Source organism: Rhamphochromis longiceps, linkage group LG22 (assembly GCF_057381845.1).
Source record: "Rhamphochromis longiceps isolate RC_006_pf linkage group LG22, R_longiceps_female_GT1.1, whole genome shotgun sequence".
Taxonomy (NCBI): domain Eukaryota; kingdom Metazoa; phylum Chordata; class Actinopteri; order Cichliformes; family Cichlidae; genus Rhamphochromis; species Rhamphochromis longiceps.
Window position 1 is genome coordinate 37,467,578 of NC_140577.1, and position 17,611 is coordinate 37,485,188.

A 17,611-nucleotide genomic window follows, 5' to 3' on the forward strand; every position below is an offset into this window, starting at 1 on the left:
AACTTTATTCTTTAACGGCGGGTGTAAGTTAAGTTTCGCTACTTGAAACTTGCTGGAAAATCTTCATGTGTTCATGGATGTAAGCTGTTTCTTCATTGCGTGTATGTGCGTTTATAGGTGGGCTAATTTAACGTTTTGTTTTTTTTTTCAAACAAGGCATTTCTCTAGCACGTGCCTCTCTTTCACATTTCTCTGCTTGTGTGTGTTTTTGTTTCACCTTTTTGTTGTGATGCTCCGGACGCCTTCCCAACCTCCACAAGTCTGTTGGCCCCAATTTTATGTGTTAAAACTTCTCTTAATTTCTCCTTTAATTCTCTGCTAGCTGCTGTCTTTTCCACAGCTGCTGATTCTTGCTGAGTGTGGTTTCTATTACTATAATTTGCTTCGGCCGCTGTGCTTGTGGGGGCAGTTGGTCCAGGCCCGTAGCCACCTGTATCAACACACTGAGAGATTTATTTAATATCATTTTTATCACAATCTTACTCTGCCGGCTGAAGTGTCGGTCTTAATCATGCTTGATTTGTCTCTTCTATATCAAAACCCAGCCGAATATCAAACATTCAGCGTAGTCATTCAAACCTTATCTGTAGTATTATAATCAGCAAAATCCGCGTTTTAATTACAAGCATGTATCATTGTTTGCAAATCATAATTATAAAACTCAAAAACACGCTAAACAGCAACAAAAGTCCTCTGTGCACCTCACAGCTCATTTGCATCTTCACACACAGTCTAAAAATAGCTCGCAGCGCTGCAGCGCGCTGTCATCACACACAGGGTCACACAAAGCTCAGACAAAACTCTATTATTTTATATTACAAAGACGTCTTATATTTACAACCACTGACAGGCCTGACAGATTCAGCACCTAACAAATTTCGACAAATTTAAGTTAACGGGTCTCACCGAAGAAAGTCTCACTTTTTTGTAATCAATCAAACAGTATCTGTTACTTCTGGGAACAGTTTCTGACCTAATTTCTAAAATCCCTAACTCAATTTAACTTTGTCCAAACAAGCACATGACACCGTTTCCAACGATGAGGAGACTCTAACTCCTAGCTTATTTCAGGATGCCCTGTACCCCACAGCTAAGCCAAACTGAACTATCCCTGTTCGCCGACAGGTCAAAGCCGCGCGTCCACGACCAGGAGGGGGCGTAACCCCCGGGCTATGCGCTTCTTAGCATCTTCCAGTGCCGTCCTATAATAATTTTCACCTACACAATTTCGACAAATTTTACCATAACGGGTCTCACCGAAGAAAGATAACTTTTTTACGACCAATTAAACAGTCTCTGTTACTTCTGGGAACAGTTTCTGACCTAATTTCTATAACAACACATAGCCAATTCCCTACCAAACTACCTGAGCCTTTAACTCAATATCCAGGGACTCAAACCCAACATTATTACGTTCATATTTCTTCAACTTCATTAAATACTCTTAAGCAACTTTAACTGCATAACACACACGGATCCTCATCAAAATCAAAACAGACCCTCTACCAGTAATTTCAGTGAGTAGACTTTAATTTAGTCATATCCAATTTGGCACACTTTGGAAATAGTTCAACAGGTAGTGCCTTACCTTTAGATAAGCCGGCTTATGCCCACTCACGTCAGACCACTGGCTTGTGCCTGTCCGTTCGACAACCTCGGACCGTCCAAACCTTTAAATTCCACCCCAATACCACAGGACGAGCCCCCAAGCTGTTACGAGTTCAAAATTGGGGATGGAAACAAGAGAAAAAACCACAATAACAACACTGGTCCGGCCGGGTTGAGTCAAACGATGATTTTAATGAACACACGCGTGGGAGATGGACACTGTATGCAGACAGCATCAGATCTCAAAATGGTGGAGCATTGATCAAACTTTTATAGCCTCTGATGCCCCCACCTTATCATAAAAGCCTAAACATTCACATGCTTTCTCTCACACGGCACCTAAGCTACGACCTTGGCTCCCTGTTTATCTGCTCCTGCTGAGATGGGGCAGAAAACTCCAGTATATTCTGTTCTCTTCTAATCAGACAAATAAGGCAATGACTTTCTGCGAACAGTATTTCTCATAACTCAGCAGTATAATGCATCATAAAACAATATCATTCATTCACAATAAATCAGCAGTCTAATGTAATGCAAATCAGTTTAACTAATGCAATAGTTATCAGCTTCTTCTAATCCAGGAGAATAATGCAAACTAAAACTACCTAATAGTTCACAATCTTTAATTAGGGGTATAACATGGCATAAAATAATATTATAATCTAACAGTGTGTGTGTTGACCTCACATGCTCTCTGTGTCGCCTCTTCGCCTACTAACTGTCTGTGTCTTGTCCTTAAATGCTCTTTCTCAATTCACCTGTTGCACTTCTGACCTTTCACCAGAACAGAGGCTCATCCTTATGTGTAACAACCTAACTGAGACTATGTATATGTCATCTACTAAATAAATGTTTTAGTCAAGAACCTCTACTAAAAGCTTAATATAAAAATGACCTGATATAAGTGTTTTGTAAGCATGTATTGCAATTCCTTCTATGTTCTAGTTTTCCCTCAGCATGGATCATCTGGACACTCTCACCAGTGAAGCTTAAGACCCTTAATAAACCTGAACATCAACTCAAAATAAGCACAGATGTGCAATATGTATAAAATACTTATAACTGCATCTGGAATACAAGGTTAATATAATAACTGTATGCATAAGCATCTTAAGGCCATCTTAAAGCTATCTGTTACATTGTTAGAGCAATGATCATACTGCAGATTATATTATACTGCAATGGTAATGATGATGATTATTTAACAATAGCAGTAAAATAATTTCCCTGCTCCACACTTATTAAATCCATATTTTATAGGAAGTACATTACTGATAAAAGTGGTAATAAACACGGTAACCAATAAAAATTAAAATTTCCTGTTATAAAAAAAAATACTGCTGTGAGCTCAGTTTTCTAACACCAGGTGTGAACATCTACAGTCTTTAAGCGCTGGTAAAGATTTAAAAATAAAAGCATTCAATAACATACCATTAAACACTAAATTAGTTTGATGGTGTTGACTGCAGCAGCTCAATGTTAATCAGCTCATGGTGATGGGAGCAGATGAGCGTTTTTCATCATGGTTGTTAGTGATGTGTTGGTCAAAATGAAACGGCTCTTTGAAGTGAATGACACAAGCATGTTTTTTTTCTCTCTCACCCTCTCTCGCACTTTTCCCCCGCTTCACTCCGCAGCAAGCCTAGTGCTTTGTGCTGAGCAGAGGGGGGAGGGGCGGTAGTTACACACGCAGTAGCACAGGAACAGAGCGGGAGGGAGAGAGACAGAATGAGAGCCAGGGACAACAACGTCACATTAGAAAGGTATAGTGATCATGCACAACTATTTTCAATTGCAGATGATAAAGGACTCAGAAAGTTTATTCATGCAGGCCCATATGACAGAGAATGTGCATCTTCTTTTTGTTTTCATATTTTAATTTATATTTAATTGTGTTGTGGTTTGCAGTGTTTTGTGTTGTTTCACTTTAAATTTGTTTAAAAGGAAAAAGCTGAAAATTTAAATAGTTAAATGTTGAAATGTAAATAGTTGTTTTTTGTATTATATGATTTATTTATTACATTTTATGTGGAGAGAATAAATAAAAGTATATTTACGGTGCCCGATAGAGACAAAGCACGTACAAACCCCAAAACACGTAAAAACTCCATAGCACGTACAAAACACAACAGAAGTGCTCCAGGATGCTAGGCACAGTGTTGAGCTTTTGTTACCTAGTGGCTACACAAGCCAGGAAGTACCAACGACCGGATTTGGTGTGTGGTAGTAACAGGTAAATGAACAGTTTTTGGAATTTTTTATGAATATATATGAGTGCTTGTGTATAAATACACAAACAATACACATATGATTTCAATTGTGTAAATTAAGTGATCTAGATAGCTCTGTTTTGGAAGTTCAGTTAATGCTAGAAATGGGTTTTGTAGTTTGTACATGCTTTGTCTCTAGGGGCCACCATATACATTTATATATAAACATATATAAATAAAACCACGTTTCTTTTTTTACGTTAGTAATTCCTTTTGTGCATAATTTTATATTGTTGTTAATAATAAATTAATTAAAGCAACAAAACAACCTGAAGAGCCAGTTGCGAGCCGAAAGAGCCGGCTTTCTAAAAAGAGACGAAAATCCCATCACTATTTGTGTAATATGCTGGTATTGATATGATCAAAAATGAACTTAGTTGTTTTGTATTCTATAGAAATTGTACATCTAATTATTAACGAGGCTTTCTGCTGATGTTATTAATTAAAAATTTATTGTTTTATTTTTAAGCAACAACTTTTTAGTATGCAATCAGTCCATGCTGTACAGGACAGATTTGTAAACTGTGCATACAAAAATAGACTATTTTACAAAATTGCTCTTTCAACAAATGTAAATCACAGCAGATTTTTTTTGTTGTAGGTGCACTGTCACAACTAGAAATGTGGGGGGAAGTCCTCAAAATTGAAGGCAGAACAGGAAAATACATGGAAATAACAATTTTCCTTTAAGCACATCAGTAAAGGTCGATCCGGATACTTGATAACTGTTGGTATAGGTATGACATGAATTTGAATCTCCATTATCACAGGTTTTAATTGGGAGGCAACATGCAGATATACAGGAGGATTATAAACAGCAATTCCTATTGCATACAACTGTTTTAGAAAATACCAACAACACTGTTAATTTATCACTTGCTGGTCTATAGACTTTACAGTGTGGATGGAGGGAAAATCCATCTGGCTCCACTCTGGCTGAATTGGTGCTACAAACAACTCTGCGCTCGGCTTTCCTGGCTGTGTGTGGATTTAAACTTACACATCCAAATTTTGACCCTATTTTTCTTTCTTTTAGCTGATTGGTCAATTTCATGTCAATCACCAATTAAACAATCCAATCAGAGAACATCTCCAGAAGTTGATTCTGTTCATCTGGACGTAGCATTTTCAGTGGGAGAAAATGCTGCAAGCGCTACGTCCAGATGAACAGAATCAACTTTTGGAGATTTACTTACCTGGATGATTGAGCATGCATCAAGACAATCAGAGAACAGATAGGTTTGGCTGTTGGAGGGCTGCATTACGGAGCTTCAGGTCATGGAAGAATAAATTCCCTTTTACATACCAGAGCAGCATTTTTCTTCATTAGCTCGAAGGAAAACAGTCTGTGCGTGTCAGAGTTCAGTGGTTTTTGTGTCACAGGGCTTATGTGTAAAAATCTGGCCAGGGACCATCACATTACACTGCTATCATATTTTTCTGTTGCTATCATGTTTCTTTTCTGAGATGTTGTTACTTTTATGACAGATGTAACGAGAAATCTTCCAGAAAGTTAAATTTTTTATTCTAATCAAATATTTGATTCTGATAACAGATAAAGATTTTTTTTTACTTTTGTTCTGCTATTTCATAGTTTATACACATTTTGGCCAATTCCTATTTATTTGATCCCTTTAGCCCCCAAAAAGTCGCCAGCGACAGGTTTTTCCAAACCTGTCTCGTCAAACCTGAGCTCTGCCAGGGGCCCAACACGCCTGGACTTTTAGAAGAAAGGAGATGTCCGAAAATAAACCACAGGGTCAAATACTTGATTTTGTTCAGTGTTTTAGAGTTATTAATTTGAATTGACTAATTTAAATATTTTATTCATGTACATTTTGATTGCCTTTAGTAAAAATGGCAAAATTTAAAAAAATTTTTCCTGTTATTAATCCTTGATTACATTCATATAGTATACAGTAGAGGAAAAAACCTACCAGACCTACCAGTTATCCTGCATAATATTATTGGGGATAAAGGGTTAAGGAACCGCAATTAATTTTTTTTTAGTTTAGCTTGTGTTTACTACCATATTTTTTTATTATCACCACACAGTAAACATTAAGTAATATGTAAAGCGTCCATTTATCCTCCATTCCGGTCCATTATCTTAAGCTTAGGCTGCTGCCCCTCGACCCAATCCGGTACTAAGTAGAGAGGCCCAGACTTCGCTCTCTCCAGGCACTTGGCCCAGCTCTTCCGGGGGAATCCCAAGGCATTTCCAGGCCAGCCGAAAAACATAGTCCCTCCAGCATGTCCTGGGTGTTCTGGGTCTCTTCCTGGTGGGACGTGCCCAAAACACCTCACCAGGGAGGCATCCTAACCAGATGCCAGTATCTAATCTGTCCTTTTTGTATGTTCCCCTCAGGTTGCCATGGTAGCAGATACAGGGGAAACAAGTGTAGACGATGCCACAAGAAGGATGATGAAATTCCTCATATCAAATCAAATCACTTTTATTGTCACATCACATATGCAGGCACACTGGCACAGCACATGCGAGTGAAATTCTTGTGTGCGAGCCCCACAAGCAACAGAGATGTGCAAAACACAACAACACAAACGAGCAAAATACAAGAATGGCCAACCTGAAACTAATAAATATATGTACAATATATAATAGTGTATGCATTTCTGGATGTGTATACTAAATGTTTTTCTACGTGTGTGTGTGTGTATACACATTTTTACAAATTAAATAGTAAAAAATAATAAAATAAAATATATAAAAATATACAGAGTTGAGACGTGCAAAACAGTGGCATTACTGTACAGTGTGTAGTGCATAATGTTGAAGATGTCTTGGAGGGAGGGAAGCTCACCTCCAATTATCCGTTCAGAGCACCGCACTACTCGCTGGAGAGCTTTGCAGTTGTAGGCGGTGCTGTTGCCATACCAGGTGGTGATGCATCCAGTGAGGATGCTCTCAATGGCACAGTGATAGAAGGTCCTGAGGATGCGGGGGCTCATGCCGAATCTTTTCAGTCTCCTGAGAAAGAAGAGGCGCTGCTGCGCCTTCATCACTGTTTTGTTTGTGTGTCCTGACCACGTAAGATCCTCAGCCAGAAGTACTCCAAGGAACCGGAAGCTGCTCACTCTCTCCACAGCAGCGCCGTTGATGGTGATAGGGGTGTGTACTTCTCTGCACCTCCGGAAGTCCACTATCAACTCCTTTGTCTTTGCGACGTTGAGGGTGAGATGGTTGTCTTGACACCAGTGGGTCAGGGCGCTGACCTCCTCCCTGTAAGCCGTCTCATCACCGTTGGTGATAAGACCCACCACTGTAGTGTCGTCCGCAAACTTCACAATGATGTTGGAGTTGTTAGTGGCTGTGCAGTCGTAGGTGTAGAGTGAGTACAGGAGAGGGCTCAGTACACACCCCTGTGGAGCACCAGTGTTCAGTGTGATGGGGGATGAGGTGATGCTGCCCAGTCTGACCACTTGGCGTCTGTCAGACAGGAAGCTAAGGATCCAGCTGCAGAGGGAGCTGCTCAGTCCTAGATCCTGCAGTTTCCTGTCCAGCTTCGAGGGAACGATGGTATTGACGATGGATTAACGATGGCTCTGTAAAAATACAAAAAAAGAAACCCTGCTGATTCAAGATAAGCTTTTGAGTTTTCCATCTGACTTTTTCCCCATGTTGCTACAGTTCCAAATATCTAAGGAATTTTGCTGTAGTTTGACATTTCTAGTTTTTAAACGTTTACGCACTTTGGAATACAGTTACGTAAAATCACAGTTGTTGGACAAAATAAATGTGAAAAATGTTGTTTTGTGTACCCTCGTGATTTTTGAAATGGTTTTATTTACAAATTAGATTTTGTTTGCGGTCAGCTTTAATATATTTGGTGTCTTTGTGTCACAGAACCCGTATTAGCCGTCTAAAAAATTGATTTTGTGACTGTTTTACTACATGGGGCCCACTCAGTGCCAGAACTTAGTCAATTCAAACTAGAAGTAAGATGCAAATACAGAACCTACTGCTAATGCCATTCCAACTTTTTAGCTCATGTTTTCCTCATGTTGTACCCACTAAGAACTTGAAAAATGGGGCCTAGGTGGGTTTCAGTGTACTTTGCCCAGTTGGGGTCCATTTAGTTCCCAGATTTTACCAATATAATACCGAGATGGGCTTATAAAATGGGGCCATTATGGAACCCGCGGACAATCCCACTTAAAACCCACTTTTTAGCCTATGTGGTGCCCACATGGTACCCACAACAAACTTGAAAGATGGGCCCAGGTGGGTTTCTGTGTACTTTGCCCAGTTGAGGCCCATTTAGTTCCCAGATTTTCCTAACATAACACCTATATGGGCATTTAATGTGGGGCCATTACGGAACCCGCGGACAATCCTACACTCTAAAAAGTGTATTTCAGCAGTAGTTGAAGTTACGTAAAGTTCAGAGTGAGTTTCATTAAGATTTCTGCTTTAGTGGAGCCAGTCTACATTTGTGGAGTATATCAACTTGTTATTACGTGTTGTTCCCTCAGTACACATGTAACCTGCTATTCTCATTAGAGTCAACCTGCATCAATTAGGTTTCTCGTGACGCAGTGCGTCTGATGTCATGACGTCTCCGCCTTCTCCAGAATTTTCTACCTGCGGTTGAGAACAATAATTTGAGAGGCACTTGGCTGCAGGCAGGACCTCGTGAACAATTTGGTCAATAAGGTAACAAAGATATTACTTTTTCCATAGTCCTTGAAGGTAAGTCAAATGTAGAACACATATTTTAATATATTAGATATAAAAATATTCCAACTGTATTGTTAAGTTTGTTAAGTGTTTAGTAAACTGACCTGACCAAACCGCTATCATTCAGCCCTGCTAACATTAGCGAAATGTCAGACCTGTTGGTAGTTTGTGCTTGGACATGTAGGTTAAGTTAGTAGTTTGCCGGCGGTACTCTCTTGTTTTAATATCGTAACGCTAGCTTAAAGTTGTGTATTCATGCAGTGTGTCGGTGTTGGCTTACTGTTAGTTATTCATTAGCATTAGCACATTATAGCGGCAAGCTGGGCCGCGGTTCTCTTCAGACTACGTTACTTCGGGCGCGCGCATTTATACACGAGTGGTTGTTCGCAGTATGCCTGTCGGCGCGAATAGTTCATGCGGTCACGGCCACGGGTGATGTAGGAGGTAAAGTTTAGCTGTGGTGGCTCCAGGAAGCATGCATTTACTGCCGCTTGCTTTGCTTTCAATGTACATGACGTTAAGAAGGCGAGGAGAAAGGGTGCGTGCAGCGCTCGTACACGCACGGATCAGCCGTGTGAGAGGGAGATGGTGTGCGGCAGAAAATCAAAATTAGAAATCATAGAAGAAAGTATTACACTATTGAACACAGAAAATACAGCCATCAGATTTCTTGTAGACCTAGCACACTTCTGGTCTGTGTCTGAATACATATATAAGTACGTAGATGCAGATGAACACTGTAAACATGATGAAAGATCGACAGACTAACTCGAACATATCTTTAATCTTTAGGACTTTGGGTAGCGCTTCCTTTCCTTCCTGTCAACCTCTCCAGAGGGGTGTCTGCTGATGGCAGAAAGATTACATCACCTCTGGTTGGAACCCTGGACAGTGCCACAACCTTTGGCTTGGTGTCCAATGTGATGCCCCATCGCCACCTTCTGACCTAACTTCTTCTCAGCTCTGTGACTACTTCAAGAGGGGCATTCCTGTGTGGAGGCGTGCCAGGCAGCTCGTTTTACCTGTGAACTTGCGTACTTTCACTTCATCAACAACAAAGGTATGCAAGTTCAAAATAGTAATGTCTCATTTAAACTTAATTCAGTTTTACACTGAACAGGAATCGGCTTTATATATAAAACAATTGCAAAAAAAAAAAATGTACCTATGGGCATTTGGGTTTTGTTTTTAAACTTTTGTTTTGAACTTATCCCTTTAAAATCTAATTAGAGAGGGCTGGCTACATTTGATGAATACATTTTGTGTTTAAATGATTCGTTTTGTGTTGGGCAATGTGGCAAAAAGCTGAGATGAGATCTAGTCTCATATCACCATATTGATATATTGTAATATTGCCCAACTCTCCCTCTGTGTTTTTCTCAAATTATTTATATACACCCAGTAAAGCGTGTCTCTTTGTTTCTCCAGTGCTATGCTTCATGTGGAGATGCAAGGACTGTGGGACAACATTAACAAAAAGATCTGAATTGCTCAAACACTACAAACTGATTCATAGGCATTACGGACGAGGCCACTCATATCCATGCACTTATTTAAATTGTACATGTAGGTTCAAGACTTGGAACGCCCTACTGAGCCATCTATCAAGAAATCACCCTGCCCAACAAGCAGTCTCCAAAGCTGCGTCCACATTCACTTGCCATATTTGTGGCCATAATCAACTCTCCACAGAAAGAGAATATTTTCAACATATCTATCAGCATCTTAAAAATAAGGAGACTGTAACATGTGTGTTCCAAAACTGTGAATATAAAACCAATGTCTATGAGAACTTCAAAAGTCATAAATACAGAAAACACTCTGGTACAGTGAACACATTTAAGCCTGGAATAAGTTCTGTTGATGAATCTTGTGCCAGTGTTGCCAGTGATATTTCAGATGTGGAAATTATAGAGAGTGATGTAAATTTAAATTCTGCTTTTGACAATGGGTATTCTGAAAACTTAGAGGAAGGATATTGAGCTTAAAATTGCTTCAGTGCTCCTTAAGTTGGAACACATCTTTCTTGTGTCTAATGCAGCTGTAGATGAGCTTTTGCAGGAGTTAAACTATTTGATTGGTTCTGTTTCTGTGGCGATTACCCAAAAGACTATTAGCCAAGTATTACAAGACAACGGATGCCAATTTGACCAGTCAGTTGTTGAAAAGCTAGCCAGTGTACTCTGTGAGACAAACCCTGTAAAAAAAGCAATTGGAGATAAAGGTCCACTTTCCAGTCCTTGGAGACGAAAAGCATACCATAAGAGCCACTTTAAAGTAGTGGAACCAGTGGAATATATACTTGACCGAAAAAATAACAAGTCATTCCAATATATTTCAATTTTAAAGTCTTTGCAGCATATTCTTGACTGCCAGACAATCTTGGATCAGGCTGTTAATTTGAATACTGTAGATAATCAGCCTCAAAAAACTTCTGTGCACTACAAAACTATCTTCGATGGTGACTTCTTCCATGAAAATAGGGTTGTGTTTTGTTTTTAGATAAATACAGAGTTCCAGAGGCTCATGGCTGTTCCTCTTGAGTGGAAGTTCATGGCCCAGTTAGACATGCACTCAAGTCAGCTGATCAAAGTCATACGTGCCAAAGGAGGAGCAACACGCCAAAAGATTGCGAACATCATGGACACATGGACACAGGTAAATCTGTACCATCAAACAAGATACTTCGTAACTAAGAGGGCTGTCAAAATATATCTGAATCCTTCATAAAGACAATATGGGCAGGCCAATGCTAATCATGGCTTTCATATGCATGAATGTTTTTAGCGACTCAAAAAATACACCACTGAACTCATCCCCTTTTCTTTCTGTAATGAATCTCTGGGCTTGTGAATTACTGTTTTTAAATAAAGTACATGTAAGTTAAGCAATAAGAGTAAGGATGTCTGTCTTATGAAATTTAGAGTTTAAAATTAATCAACATTTGTTGTTCTAGACTGGACATTAATCATCGGAGGGAATGTAAATGGTAAATGGCCTGCATTTGTATAGCGCTTTTCTAGTCCATAGGACCCCAAAGCGCTTTACACTACATTCAGTCATTCACCCATTCACACACACATTCACACACTGGCGATAGCAAGCTACATTGTAGCCACAGCTGCCCTGGGGCGCACTGACAGAGGCGAGGCTGCCGGACACAGGCGCCACCGGGCCCTCTGACCACCACCAGTAGGGGGCAAACACGGGGTTAGTATCTTGCCCAAGGACATTTGGCATGCAGCCAGGATGCAGCCTGGGATCGAACCACCGACCTTCTGATTAGTGGCTGACCTGCTCTGCCACCTGAGCTACAGCCAGAATGTGTGCTGAAAGCCCTCACCATCTTCCTGGGAGAAGATGCAGATGGCCTGATCAAGGAATACCTTGTAAGTTTCAACAGTTTGTCAGCACATCTTGTCAAAGGGACACAAAAAAAGTTAACTGTTAGAACAAACATAACACGTGAACCATAGTTGGATTGCTGACATGTATTAATTATCATGACCATATTGGACATTATATAATTCCCAGCAACAACACATTACATATTGGATTGACTTTGTTTTAAGTAAGAAGGGCTTACTTGATTATTTAAGTTCAAAGGAATAGTTTGACATGTTGGGAAATCTTATCTTTCTTGCTTACAATTTGATTAGAGTCAGATTGATACACCTCTCTCTGCTGTTTCTGGTGTGTGATGACACCCAGCCAAGAAATAGCCCAGCACATAACACATATTGGTACATCACCCAAACACTTAATCACAGTAAGAAGTGAGGCTAATGATGATTTGTGTTTGTGTCTTGTACCCCTCTGTAGGACTGTGGAGCAGATGATGTTCAGAGGGACCTGGAGGAGGTCACCATGGCAGTGTATGTGATTCGGAAGGAGGGGGAGGGACTGCAGGAGCCACCTGAAGACATTGGCATTGTCATTGAGGGTGTGGAAGTGTTGCATGAACTAACTTCGGTTGCCTCAGCTTGTGCCCTGCTTCTAGGTTTGATCTATGCACTCAACCTAGCTTATCCAAAACCCTTTCGCTTCACTTTTGAAGTGCTCCAAAAAATCTTCATGCAGCTTGATCAGCACAAGATGTCCCCCAAAGTCCAAAATCTGTATATCAAACTTCAAAGCTCCCAGTAATGGCACAGAACAATGACCAACAAATGGCCTTGTGCCATAATGCGAAGGAACAACTGTGTTTGGACATATAACATGTAAAATATGTAGTCTCTTTTGGATGTTGGGCTTTTTTATGCTCCAAGAGACCTCAAACCCCAATTTAATGTGCTTTTATACATACTTTGTATGGTATTTTTATTTATTTTTTAATTTTAATTTTAATTTTCAGACATATTTGCCTTGTTTCAAGGGAAAGGTTGCATTTCAGGTTTGATGTGCTCAGTTATACAACAAACTGTTGTGACATTCTAAAACTCTAAAGGAGTGTTTATATTTTTTCATCCCCATTGGTCAGCTACACTGTTCAGATATTTATTCATTGGCTATAGCTGAAGAGAAGTTTCTGTATACTCTTGGGGCACTTTTTCATAGTTGACACTATATGTGTTGAGATTGATATTTGTGTAATACTGTGTTGCACTTTACACTTTGATGACAACTTTGTGGTCCTACTAAGCGTTACTTGCATTTTGTGCATATGTGTTTTAAAAAGGACAAATGTGTAATGTGTTTGACCAAAAGCTGTGTTGGTTGCCATAAAGGTAATACTTTATTACATTTATACAATAAAGCATTTAAAAAAAAAAAACATTGGATTTTGAATTTTTGAAAAATATTTTCAGCCAACTTAAAATTTTGATTTAAGCTTTATTAAACAAACTAAAATTTCATTTTAGAGTCACTACAAAAAGTAATTTACACTAAACCACATTATTAGGTTAGCAAAGAGCAATAATTTACTTTTGGGTTATGCAAATTATTGGGTTGGAAAAACTGAAAACTTTAAGTTGACATGTCTTAATTTTAAGTTGGATTAATGAAAAATGTTTATTTGACAACAATTAATTTATTAAGTACATGTAACTTAAATCAGTTGTGTTAATCTAATGTATTAACTTCATTTCAAAGAACTTAATTAAATTTGGTGTTACCAATTGAAATAATTCAATTAAGTTGGTTCAACTATTTTCTTTTTTCAGTGTATATGGGGCCCATTTTCCAGCCCATTTCCAAACCATATGGGCCCCACATATAAATGTTGGCTGGGGGGTAACAGGAGGGAAACACAGCTGGGGCAAATCAGGCCTAACGAGACAGGGAAAAAAAACAGATATATTAACATGAGACACGGACTTTCAAAGTAAAACAGGAAACACAGACTGAACTTACAGACACAGACTCGCAAGCAGGCACTGCAACAGAGAGAACACAGACGTGGGACCAGGGCAGACACAGACACTGACTGGACACAGAATAGAGGGAGTAAGGAAACCAAATCTTGAGAACAAAATAATCACACACCAAGAAGAACTGGGGAAAAAATAGACATGCATAACAGAAACCACAACCTTCACAAATATAAACTAAGATGAGAACACACATAAAATGTACAAAACTGAAACCACTCGGTCCACGACCCAGGTACCCTAACACTTAAAGCTGGATATTAAGACCTTTGAACCTCTGAGCTGTGATGTAGAGGCAGCCAGGGGGGACTTCTATATCTTTTTACCCCAGGTCACATGACACTCGTACATGTGATTGTGCTATAAAATGATTGCAGATCAATTTATTGACTAGTAATTATGAATAAAGCAGAGCTGTGTCTCCCTGTATTCACACAAACACTTGAGGAAGTCTCTGAATGAGCAATGTGACAATCCACGGTTCTGAACCTCGGCTGACTCGACTCAGACTGAAGCTTGATTTAGACTTCTGTGACTAATCTGAGTAACTTACGCCGTAACCTTCCACGTGACCTGACGTGCACCTCCTGACAAACGTATCAAGGTGTTTGTTCGATGTGGCTTTATTTTAGTTCATAGCTTTGGATCACAGCACGGATGAAATGAGATTATTTTTGTTCTTTTTTCTTTGAAAGAACAGCCATACAGGAGCTCAGCTCTGCTCTGATAGTCAGACACACTGAATCTCAATTCTACTACTTTGACCTTCTTGATCTGAAGATTTGAAGCGAGCCTGATTGGATGGATGAAAGTGAGGATTGAAAAGCTGCAGCTTCAGACTGTGATTTTAGCAGATCTGAGCTCCTGTTGGCAGAGTCGGATCACATCTGAGGAGAGCTGTGTCTGATGTACAATTCTATAATTGGACTTTGTCCATCTCATTGTGTATTCAGTACTGTATAACACACAGTACAGGTGAGTGTGAAAAACACTCACATACATTTGATGCACCCACTGTGTTAAGGCCTGAATCCAGTTCAGTTCATGTTTGATGTTTTTGCTGCCAAATGAAATAAAGACAGCACATACATGATGGTTATTATTTATTATGATGTAAACTCACGCTGCACACACTGTGTGACTCTACAATGTAACAGTGTCCCCACTCTTTTCTTATGTCTTTGGAGCTATAACTGCTCTGCCTCCACAGACTGCCCCACCACTAATGGGGCGATTGTGGCTCAAGAGTTGGGAGTTCGCCTTGTAATTGGAAGGTTGCCGGTTCGAGCCCCGGCTTAGACAGTCTCAGTCGTTGTGTCCTTGGGCAACACACTTCACCCGTTGCCTACTGGTGGTGGTCAGAGGGCCCAGTGGCGCCAGTGTCCGGCAGCCTCGCCTCTGTCAGTGCGCCCCAGGGTGGCTGTGGCTACAATGTAGCTGCCATCACCAGTGTGTGAATGTGTGTGTGTGGATGACTGGATGTGTAAAGCGTTTTGGGGTCCTTAGGGACTAGTAAAGCGCTATACAAATACAGACCATTTTCCATTTAATGTTGCTGAATTTCATAATTCATCTTTGATAATAATGAGATATTATTGAATTATAGGTGGATGTCTTTGAGATTTGGGAGGAGACCCATGAAAATGTGACATGTAGCAAAGACAGAGCATTTTGATTCATTGTGTCAGATTTGAATAAGATGAGATAGAACAGTGCATTCTGGGAAATAAAGACTTCCCTAAAATCCTTTTTTCTATTTCCCAGTCAGTGTGCTCCCATTAAAAGAGATCATCCAACTCCAGTTTATGAGGCTTGTAGCGTTCCAGCAAAAGAAAGAAGTAAATTAAAGATGTCAAATGGGAAAGAGATTCTTTAGAGCAGTGGTTCTTAACCTTGTTGGAGGTACCGAACCCCACCAGTTTCATATGCGCATTCACTGAACCCCTCTTTACTGAAAAATAAAATATGATTTTTTTCAAATTCAAGACATAGATATGTTTTTTATTGGTGCACAAAATGAGCCGTGCATGTCATGGTGGAGGCTCTGCCGAACCCCTGAGACCGACTCACCGAACCCCTAGGGTTCGATCAAACCCAGGTTAAGAATCACTGCTTTAGAGGGATCTATGAGATGATTGGCTTCTTTGTCCAGTATACCAGGCCTTCATGTCAGAGCAGGAATCATCAGATCACTGATGGGTTGGCCCATCATTCTCTACATTGTAACAAACAAGACGCAGGCTGATGGACTAACAGCTGCTAACTTCCATCCAAACACACAGCCAGTTCACTTCATGATGGATGATCAATGTGTTAATGCTGATAGAAACTGCTGGGACTGTGTGAGGTCCTGAGGACTGAGACTTGGGTGGAGCTCAGGATTTATCAGAGGAGACCTGTGTGATTACAGCTTTGTTCTTTGTTTTCAGCACATTGAAGAGTCCAGGCAGGAATCTAACACACTAACAGATTCATGAGCTTTCATTGGCCACGGATTCAGCAGGAAGAAGTGGCTCTCTGCGTGCGCACTGCTGCGAGAAAGCAGCCGAGTTCAGCTGATTATGCTGTGTTTCAGTCATATCCAGGATTATTGAGGAGCAGTAAGTAACACTCAGCGAGAGCACTGATGAAGAGTTTGAGGACAGAGGGTTTGGGCTCATCACTCATTCTGATTACATCTCCCCCTCTCATTCAATAAAGAAACACTGCCAGAAGCTGCTTTCACAGCCACATCAGGCCAAAGACAGGCTTTACTTTGCTCTTAGATTTAGTGCACTCTACAGCACATTTCATGCTGCAAACACGAGGAGTTCACACTTTGAAATGTTCTCCTCCTGAAAGAGAAACTCTTACAAATACATGTCCCACAAGGCCGGCCTCCAAAATCCCCGTCCACGCTTTTCAGTCCCAAAGCTGACCCTGCTCCTCTTTGGGAAATCCTGACAGCAGTGCACACACACACTGTGTTTGTGATGATGTCACAAACACACACCTGGGGTCCGTTCTTCGTACCTCGCTAAGTAAGTTAGCTGGATTTGATTGTTGACGATTTCGCGTGATCTTGGATCGTTCGGTTCCCCGAAGCTCATCCGGGACTTGCTGTCATAGCAACAGATCCGTAAGCGTAAACCTGCTCGGGAGCAGGTTTACTTTATGTAAACAAGATTGGATTGCGGCCACTCAGATATGTCCGCTTCATGTATACGAAAGCAACAGCGATATTTTACCACTGTTTTACCATAAATAAATATTATCAATGTAACTAAAGATAATGCAGCACTTGATCCTTTTATTGATTCCACACAGATACATACAGGTCATTTCCTAAAAAAAGGGAAATGTACTATTAATCATTCTATTTCATGTATTTGATTATTTCAGATGTAATTCATATTTCAGAGTAGTAATAGTAAATTACTTCGTGTAATCAAGATGAGAGACCACGGCTATAAAAGCGAAGGTGGATTTGGGAAGCCTGTCGCAGCCATGTCCTGTCCGTATACGCGAGCCACCCATTGCGGAAGGTGCAAGATTGATAAGGAGAGTTTTCAGGATCCAGCGTATATTGCGGGATAGACAGGATCCTTTAGCTCAGCGCGACAGTGTGCTCATTGAGAGATATCGATTTTCCCGTGAGGGTATTATTTACTTAACCAACTTGT

The 17,611-nt window shown here is 40.2% G+C and overlaps 1 protein-coding gene across 2 annotated transcripts in view; it reads right to left on the minus strand.

Annotated features, from left to right (window-relative positions):
* Positions 1 to 17,611, minus strand: part of LOC146644493 (stonustoxin subunit alpha-like) — a 231,698-nt gene that overhangs the window by 139,809 nt on the left and 74,278 nt on the right. The window lies entirely within an intron of this gene.